This window comes from Cebus imitator, unplaced genomic scaffold (genome assembly GCF_001604975.1).
Source record: "Cebus imitator isolate Cc_AM_T3 unplaced genomic scaffold, Cebus_imitator-1.0 Scaffold24, whole genome shotgun sequence".
NCBI classification, from domain to species: Eukaryota; Metazoa; Chordata; class Mammalia; order Primates; family Cebidae; genus Cebus; species Cebus imitator.
In genome coordinates, this window is record NW_016107339.1 from 11849436 (window position 1) to 11857953 (window position 8518).

An 8518-nucleotide genomic window follows, 5' to 3' on the forward strand; every position below is an offset into this window, starting at 1 on the left:
CTTCTTTTTAAAGAGACAGAGTCTTGCTATGTTGCCCAGGCTGGAGTGCAGTGACTATTCACGGCACAATCCCACTATTGATCAGCACAGGAGTTTTGATCTGCTTCCTCCTTGGGCAACTGGTGGTCCCCCTACTCCCAGGAGTTATGGTTCTTTGTTATAAAACTTTGTAGGAGCTGCAGAGAGCATAGATTGGGGTGACAAAATGCACAGATTCCTAAACGTCATCAGAGTCCAGGTTCCCCTGGAGAGTTAGTTTATGGAGCTCAGGAATTTATTTGTTGTGAAAGCTCCCCAATTGATTCTGGTGGTTAGGTAAACATAATGTATCTTTATTTTTTGAGATGGAGTCTCGCTCTGTTGCCCAGGCTGGAGTACAGTGGTTAGATCTCGGCTCACTGCAGCCTCCACCTCCCAGGTTCAAGCAATTCTGTCTCACCCTCCTGAGACTGGGATTATAGGCGCCTGCCGGCTAATTTTGTATTTTTAGTATACATGGGGTTTCACCATGTTGGTCAGGCTGGGCTTGAACTCCTGACCTCAGGTGATCCGCCCACCTCAGCCTCCCAGAACAGAATGCTAGGATTACAGGCATGAGCCACCGCTCCCGGCCCATAATGTACCTTTTTAGCAAAAGTTCTGTACTACATCGTGGAATCACCTGGGGGCAAAAATAACAGTGCCTGTCTGTACGGTACTTGGTATGTTCTGATTTAGTTGGGCCTGGCATTTATTTTTGCCACTCACTACGTGGTTAATTTATTTCTGCTTTAGAAGCAGTTCATTCTGCCTTAGTGCAGTGGTTCATTTCTATAATCCCAGCACTGTGGGAGGCCAAGGCAGGACTGCTTGAGTCCAGGAGTTTGAGGCCAGCCAGGGCAGTATAGTGAGACCCCCATCTCTACAAAAAAATATATTTAAATTAGCCAGGCATGGTGGTGCACACCTGTCCTTGAGCCCAGGAGCTTCAGACTGCACTGAGCTGTGATTGTGGCCATTGCACTCAGCCTAGGTGACAGAACAAGACCCTGTCTTGGGGGGAAAAAAAAAAGGGGGGGGGGAACAGTTCATACTCTAATCATAGAATATGAACTGTTTAATCTAGTAAGTTCCAAAGTAACTGGGTAAAGAAAATACTAGATTGAACGGTTGCTTACTGTGTTTATGAGGTTTTTGTTGTTGTTACTGCTGTTGTGGTTGTGGTTGTTGCTGAGACAAAGAGTCTTACTCTGTGGCCTAGGCTGGAAGACACCCAGTTGACTACAACCTCCTCCTCCTGGGTTCACGTGATTCTCTTGTCTCAGCCTCCTGAGTGGCTGGGATCACAGGCAGGCACCACCATGCCCAGCTAATTTTTGTATTTTTAGTAGATACAGGGTTTCACCATGTTGACCAGGCTGGTCTTGAACTCCCAGCGTCAAGTGATCCACCTGCCTCAGCCTTCCAAAGTGTTGGGATTACAGGGATGAGCCATTGAGCCTGGGTGCTTATGATAATATTTTTAAGGTAGTTCTTAAAGTTTGTGCCTTAGACAGGGTGTGGTGGCTCACACCTGTAATCCCAGCACTTTGGGAGGCCAAGGCAGGAGGATCACTTGAGGTCAGGAGTTCAAGACCAGTCTGGCCAACATGGTGAAACCCTGTCTCTACTAAAGATAACCAAAACAAAAATAATTAGGCTGGGTGAGGTGGCTCACACCTTTAATCCCAGCACTTTGGGAGGCCAAGGCAGATCAGTTGAGGTCAGGAGTTCTAGACCAGCCTGGCCAACATGGTGAAACCCACTTTCTACTAAAAATACAAAACTGAGCCGAGTTTGGTGGCACCTACCTATAATCTCACCTACTCGAGAGGCTGAGGTGAGAGAATTGCTTGAACCCAGGAGGGAGAGATTGTATTGAGCCAAGATTATGCCACTGCACTCCAGCCTGGGTGACAGAGCAAGACTCTGTCTCAAAAAAAGATAATAAATACTAAAGTTTGCCTTAATATATATCCCACAGCCTAACAGGTATGTGAAGAAGCTCAACAGGAGCTAACAGATTTTTGGTAGCCCCTAGATGATGCACTTAATATTGGGGTTGGGACTGAGCTTATGATGCCTAACTTTTCCACTTACATGCATCAGGTTCAAAATTTTGGCATTTCAGGTGTTCATAGAAATAGCTACATATCTAGATTTGTCAAATAATTGAAAAATGGTTTTATGTTGAAACAAAGTGGAAGACTTTTTTTTTGCAGATTGGTGGCATTTTAACTGTGATGCGAGTTTTCTAGGTCTTTGAGAAACGAGATTGTCAGTGATAAGTTTCTATGGAGAAATAATTGTTTCTAGCTGACACTGTCGGTTTAAGGACTTCGTGTCCCTGTTAACCCATCTTAACCAAGTGGTTGCTAAGTGAAAACAGGAGAGCAATGCCAGTTTTCTTGACTGTAAGGGACAGAGTTCCCAGATTGCCCTGTGTTCACAGTGTGGTTTGATTTACATAGGTCTGGAAGGTGAGCGACCTGCAAGACTCACCAGAGGGGAAGCTGACAGAGATACCTACAGACGGAGTGCTGTGCCACGTGAGTAAATGCATCACCTATATTAGGGGCGTTGGGGAATGTCTGGTTTCTCACAGCTGGCTCTGGCTGGGGCTCAGCTCCTGATGATGACACAATGACCAGGAAAGATTCTTGGTTTCACTCTGCAGATCATCAGAACAGCTAGAGGAGTCCTTTGTGCTGCTTTCCTTACGCAGTGATTTCATGGATGGGAATTAGGAGGAAAGCCTTCTGAGTTGTGGTTGGAATTTTTTAAAACACAAAACCCAGGTCAGGCTCAGTGGCTCGCACCTGTAAACCCAGCACTTTGGGGAGGTCAAAGTGGGCAGATTACTTGAGGTCAGGAGTTCGAGACCAGTCTGGCCAACATGGTGAAACCCCATCTCTACTAAAAATACAACAATTAGGCGGTATGATGGTGGGCACCTGTAGTTCCAGCTACTTAGCTTAAACCTGGGAGGCAGAGGTTACAGTGAGCTGAGATCACACCATTGCAATCCAATGTAGGTGACAGAGCAAAACTGTCTCCAAAAAAGAAAAGAAAAAAACTCTTCAGTTGTTTAAGTTCTTGAGGCTCCTCCTGAAGATGAGGAGCCTTCGGTATTTTTGCAAAGGAATAATAGGACTCAATTGTTTTTACAGCCACTCACTGTTGATTGTGATACAAAAGGTGTACAAGAAGGGTTTTTACTAACTTCTACCACTCTTCCCTTCCTCTTCATCTTTTAGAGAAGTGACCACTTGACGTGAGTACCATACAGGATAGTAGAAGGAATGAATTTCTCTAGCCCTTGGTTCAGAGAAAGCTCATGATTGCTCATATTGGAAGTTTAACGTTTATGGGCCAGACAAGGTGGCTCACTCCAGCCTGAGCAATGGAGCAAGACCCTGTCTCAAAAGAGATTTAACGATTCCTAAACCCATATTTGTTATTGGCATTTGCTTTCTTCCTCCCTGTATCCTTGGGCCCAATGTGAGCCATAGTTGTAATACAAAATTTCCTGGTAGCCGTGCTAGAAAAAGCAAGTGGAAATCGGTTATTTGATTACGAATAATGTCTTTTATTTAATCGAATATGTGTAAAAGTGACCTGGGAATGGTGGTATGTGCCTAAAGTCCCAACTGCTTGGGAGGCTAAAGCCAGAGGATTGTTTTGTTGAGCCCAGGAGTTTGAGGTACAGTGAGTTATGATCTTGTTGCTACACTCCGGCCTGGGCAACCGTGAGAACCCCCAACTCATAATAAATAAATCGGTTTTAAAAAAATGTATCTAGGCCGGACGCAGTGGTTCACCCTTGTAATCCCAGGACTTTGGGAAGCCAAGGCGGGCGGATCACAAGGTCAAGAGATCGAGACCATACAGGCCAACATGGTGAAACCGCATCTCTACTTAAAAATACAAAAAAAAATTGGCTGGGCGTGGTAGCGCATGCCCGTAGTTCCAGCTAGTCGGGAGGCTGAGGCAGGAGAATTTCTTGAACCCGGGAGGCGGAGGTTGCAATGAGCCGAGATTGCGCCACTGCCCTCCAGCCTGGTGCCTGGTTGACAGAGTGAGACTGTCTCAAAAAAAAGTATGTCGAAAAGTGTTAATTTAACATATAATCAGTAAACAGTAGTGAGATACTTTACTTTTTTTTTCCCTTAAGTCTTTGAAATCTTGGCTGAGTGCAGTGGCTCATGCCTGTAATTCCATCACTGTGGGAGGCCAAGGCAGGCAGATCACTTGAGCTCAGGAGTTTGAGACCAACCTGGGCAACATGGCAGAACCCTGTCTACAGAAAATGTAAAAATTAGCTGCTTGTAGTCCAGCTTGAGCCCAGCAGGTGGCGGTGGTAGTGAGCTGAGATGAGGGCACTGCACTCCCCCCGGGTGAGAGAGTGAGACCCTGTCTCAAATAAATAAAACTGGTGAATTTTCGCTCACATCTCCATTTGAACTGTGACTGGCATTTAGGACAGAACAGCGTCTTGTCTACTTCTCTCCCATGGTGGTAAAGCAGCTTTGTGCTTTTGTGGGCCCTTGTTGCCTTTACATCTTAGTTCTTCTGCTAATTACGCTCCCTTTGTTATCTAGATGCTGCTCTGAAGTGGGTCAGTCAGTCGGTGTGATAGGAAGTGGAAATCCTTAGGGAGGATTTGATAGTTTGGGCTGTGATATTGAAGGGTGACATATAAGGAAGGCTGAGATGGGCGCCCCAGGAGAGGCAAAGGTGGCTCAGAAGGTGTTTCCCTCCACTGATGTATGGGGTGGTACATGGCTTTTCCTGCAAGACTGGAGTTGGTGAGTCGTCTTCCCCTTGTTCTATAGTAGATTCCATCATATGATGATTCTAAATCAGTATTTCACTTTCCAGCTGGTGCCGACAAGAAAGCCGAGGCGGGGGCTGGGTCAGCAACTGAATTCCAGTTTGTGAGTATCTCCCTATTAGTTCTCCATGAGTCACTTTTTCTGGTCTCAGTCTGATTGCTCTGTGGATTGTGAGGATGTTGTATAGTATGGCTGGGTCCTGTCAGCTAGTTCCCTCCTCACGCTTTTTTCCAAATTCCAAATACATTTTACATTGAGATGTATCATGCAAATTTTTGTATATATATATATATAAATTACTAAAATGAGTCTCACAGATCAGTACATGTGGCCTACTGGTATTTTCTATTTTATTAATGATGGTCATATAACCCCCTGAAATAGTTTTGGGAACCGAAGCTTGAGATTGAACTAAACATTGGAAGGTGGGTAGCCTTAGGAACCAAGATGGTATGAAATCAAATCCTCCGTCTTTTTTCAGATGATGTAATGGTACGTAGGTTTCCCTTCTGCCTCAGTTTCCCTGTCTATAAAATAGAGATGATAATTACAGCTACCAAGTTAGTTGTGAAATTAGCTAATCCAGGCACAGTGCTGGCATATAACTTGTCCAATGGCCGGTCTTCATAGCACATGATTGCTCTTAGATATGTCATTTGTAAAAAGGAAAGCATGTACAATAGAAACGGTCCAGTCCTGTGCTGGATGCTTCCATGTGAGTATGGGTGGGTGGCCATATTCCCACTTTACCAATGAGGAAACGGGCCTAGATGTTAGATATGGCCCCACATCCAGTAAAGAGCAGTGCTGGGATTTACGGCCTATACTCAGCTCTGTCCCAGCTATTTATATTTGGGGGGGGCCTCTGCAGCTATAATGAGGCCTAAAAGTTAGCAAAACCTTGAAAGGTCAAACCAGAGCTGCTCATGCTGATGTCATGTGCTTTCTCTTGCAGAGGGGCGGATTTGGTCGTGGACGTGGTCAGCCACCTCAGTAAAATTGGAGAGGATTATTTTGCAGTGAATAAACTTACAGCTAAAAAAAAACTTGTGTCCAGTTTGTTTGCATTATGCAGCCTGAACAGGAACGGTTTAAGGGCAGAATGTAAATGGGGCAGTACTGGCTTGGTTTGGGGAGCTGTCCTTGTCCTGGGTGACACCGGCTGTGCTGTACTTGGCTTTGGCATGTGCCCTGCTTTCTCTAGCCAGCACCTCCCTGCAGAGTGGTGTCCCATATGGTGCTGCACCTTGAGGCAGTTGGAAAACTGGGTCCCTTTTCCAGATGAGCCATGCTGCCTCAACCCTGTGAGGTGGGAAAGTTGCTGTTTGTCCTGGAGTCGTGATTTGTGCCTGCTGTCTGGAACTGTAAGAAGTGCTGGGGAGGGAGGATGGAAAGTAACAGCCAAGGAAAATGGTACACTTGGAATTCTTCAGTTTATGGGGAAGAAGCACAGGAATGATATTTAGGCCAATGTTACTCATCTAAGTCTTCAAGGCTCAGGGTTTGTTTATAATAATCAATGGAGAAAAGAATGCACAAAAACAACTGTTCACAGTGGCTAATTCCTATAGTCACATACTCTGAAGCCTGAGGCAGGAGGATTGCTTGAGGCTAGGAGTCTGAGACCAGCCTGGGCAACATAGCAAAACCATGTCCCCAAAAAAGAAAAGCACGAAAACATTTGAAAGTAACCTGAAAACTTTTTTTTTAGGTGGAGTTTTACTCTTGTTGCGCAGGCTACAGTGCAATGGTGAGATCTTGGCTCACCGCAACCTCTGCCTCCTGAGTTCAAGTGATTCTCCTGTCTCTGCCTCCCATGTAGCTGGGATTACAGGCATGTGCCACCATGCCCCTAATTGTGTATTAGACGGGGTTTCTCCATGTTCATCAGGCTGGTCTCCAACTCCCAGCAAGTGATCTGCCTGCCTCAGTCTCCCAAAGTGCTGGGATTACAGGCATGAGCCACCACACCTGGCCAACATTTTTATGTCTTAATGTGGTTGGAATAAATATTGGGAGCTTTGCTGTCCAGGGTTCCTTGAAGAAGGAATAAGAGTTGTAGTTTCCCTTGGACTCCAAGTGGTGATCTGTCATCCTATGGCATGACTAAATGGACTAGAGGTGTGTGCAGTTTTCTGGTGGTCAAGTGTGATCTTAGCATGGGTGCCAGAGAGGGACTGCAAACATACTCTACACCTGGCACAATGCCAGAAGGGAACTTGGAAGTAGCCCAGTGAGAGCTGAGACAATCCTGCAGACCTTTGCTGGGCAGGACACCAACCTTGGCTTGTAGATGAGTCACCATGACTATCTGCAGTAAATACAAGCTATGGGATGGAGGAGGTTAAAGCATTTAAGATACCAGCTCTGTACCAACCGATGGCTCAAAACTGGTAGCTAATTGGAAGTGCATCTTACGGGTTCTGGGGACTTGGAAATCATATTTGTGGAGTACTGTGGGCCAAGCATTGTATAGAAATGGACGATAATTGGTTAAATAGAGCCTGGCACGGTGGTTCACACCTTTAATCCCAGCACTTTGGGAGTCCAAGGCAGGCAGATCACTTGAGTCCAGGAGTTAGAGACCAGTATGGCTAACAGTGAAAACCTTTCTCCACAAAAAATGTGAAAATTAGCCATGCATGATGATGCTCACCTGTAGTCCCAGCTACTTGGGAAGGTGAGTCAGGAGGATCGTTTGAGCCCAGGAGGTAGAGGTTGCGGTGAGCCAAAATTGTTCCACTGTACTCCAGCCTGGGCTACAGATCAAGACTGTTCAAAAACAATCATTGGTCTCATGAAGCTGAGCACTGTGGTACACACCTATAGTCCCAGCTACTCAGGAGGCTGACATAGAAGGATCACTTGAGCCCAGGAGTTCAAAACCATCCATTGTGAGACCCAATCTCAAAAGAATTGGTCAAATGAAATGGATGACAATTCTAAACTACATAGGCGAGAATTTTAAACCACCTTCGGTATTGATAGGCAGTTGTAATGTAGACCACGAGGTGGCAGCTGATAGCAACATGCGCTTAAGTGTTAGTCCTGGGAAGTGAGCTTTGGAATCTGAGCCACCAATAAAATAGAAGCTTGCTTTGGCAGAAAGAAGCAGTGTTTTGGGGAAGCTCGTTTCAGCATGGCCTTGGCTCGTTTCAAAGATTGCTTTTTATCCAATTTTTCTGCTGGCTGGAGTGATGTCAAGTGGTTTGCCCATGTTCACACGCCTTGTGATTGTTTAACCTGGATTCCACTGTGAAATGTTAGTAGCTCCTGCCTTTCTGTTTCCCACTGAGGCCAGCTAGTGAATGGTTTTCCTCTACAACCTTAGTGATTTTCTGGACCTAAAATGTCACTTCTTCAGCTAGCCCTCTGTCAACTTTTTTCCTCATGATTCAAATTAGTTTCATAATATATATTCCAAGATCAGCCATGGAATCTGGGGAAACCCAAGGAATCTGTAAAAGAGCATGTGAATAAAAACATGCAGGTAGAAGTGGATCTTGGTGCCTGCCAGCTCTGTCCCCTACCTTGGTAGATTAAAACATTCCTTCCAGCCGGGCGCGGTGGCTCAAGCCTGTAATCCCAGCACTTTGGGAGGCCGAGGCGGGTGGATCACGAGGTCAAGAGATCGAGACCATCCTGGTCAACATGGTGAAACCCCG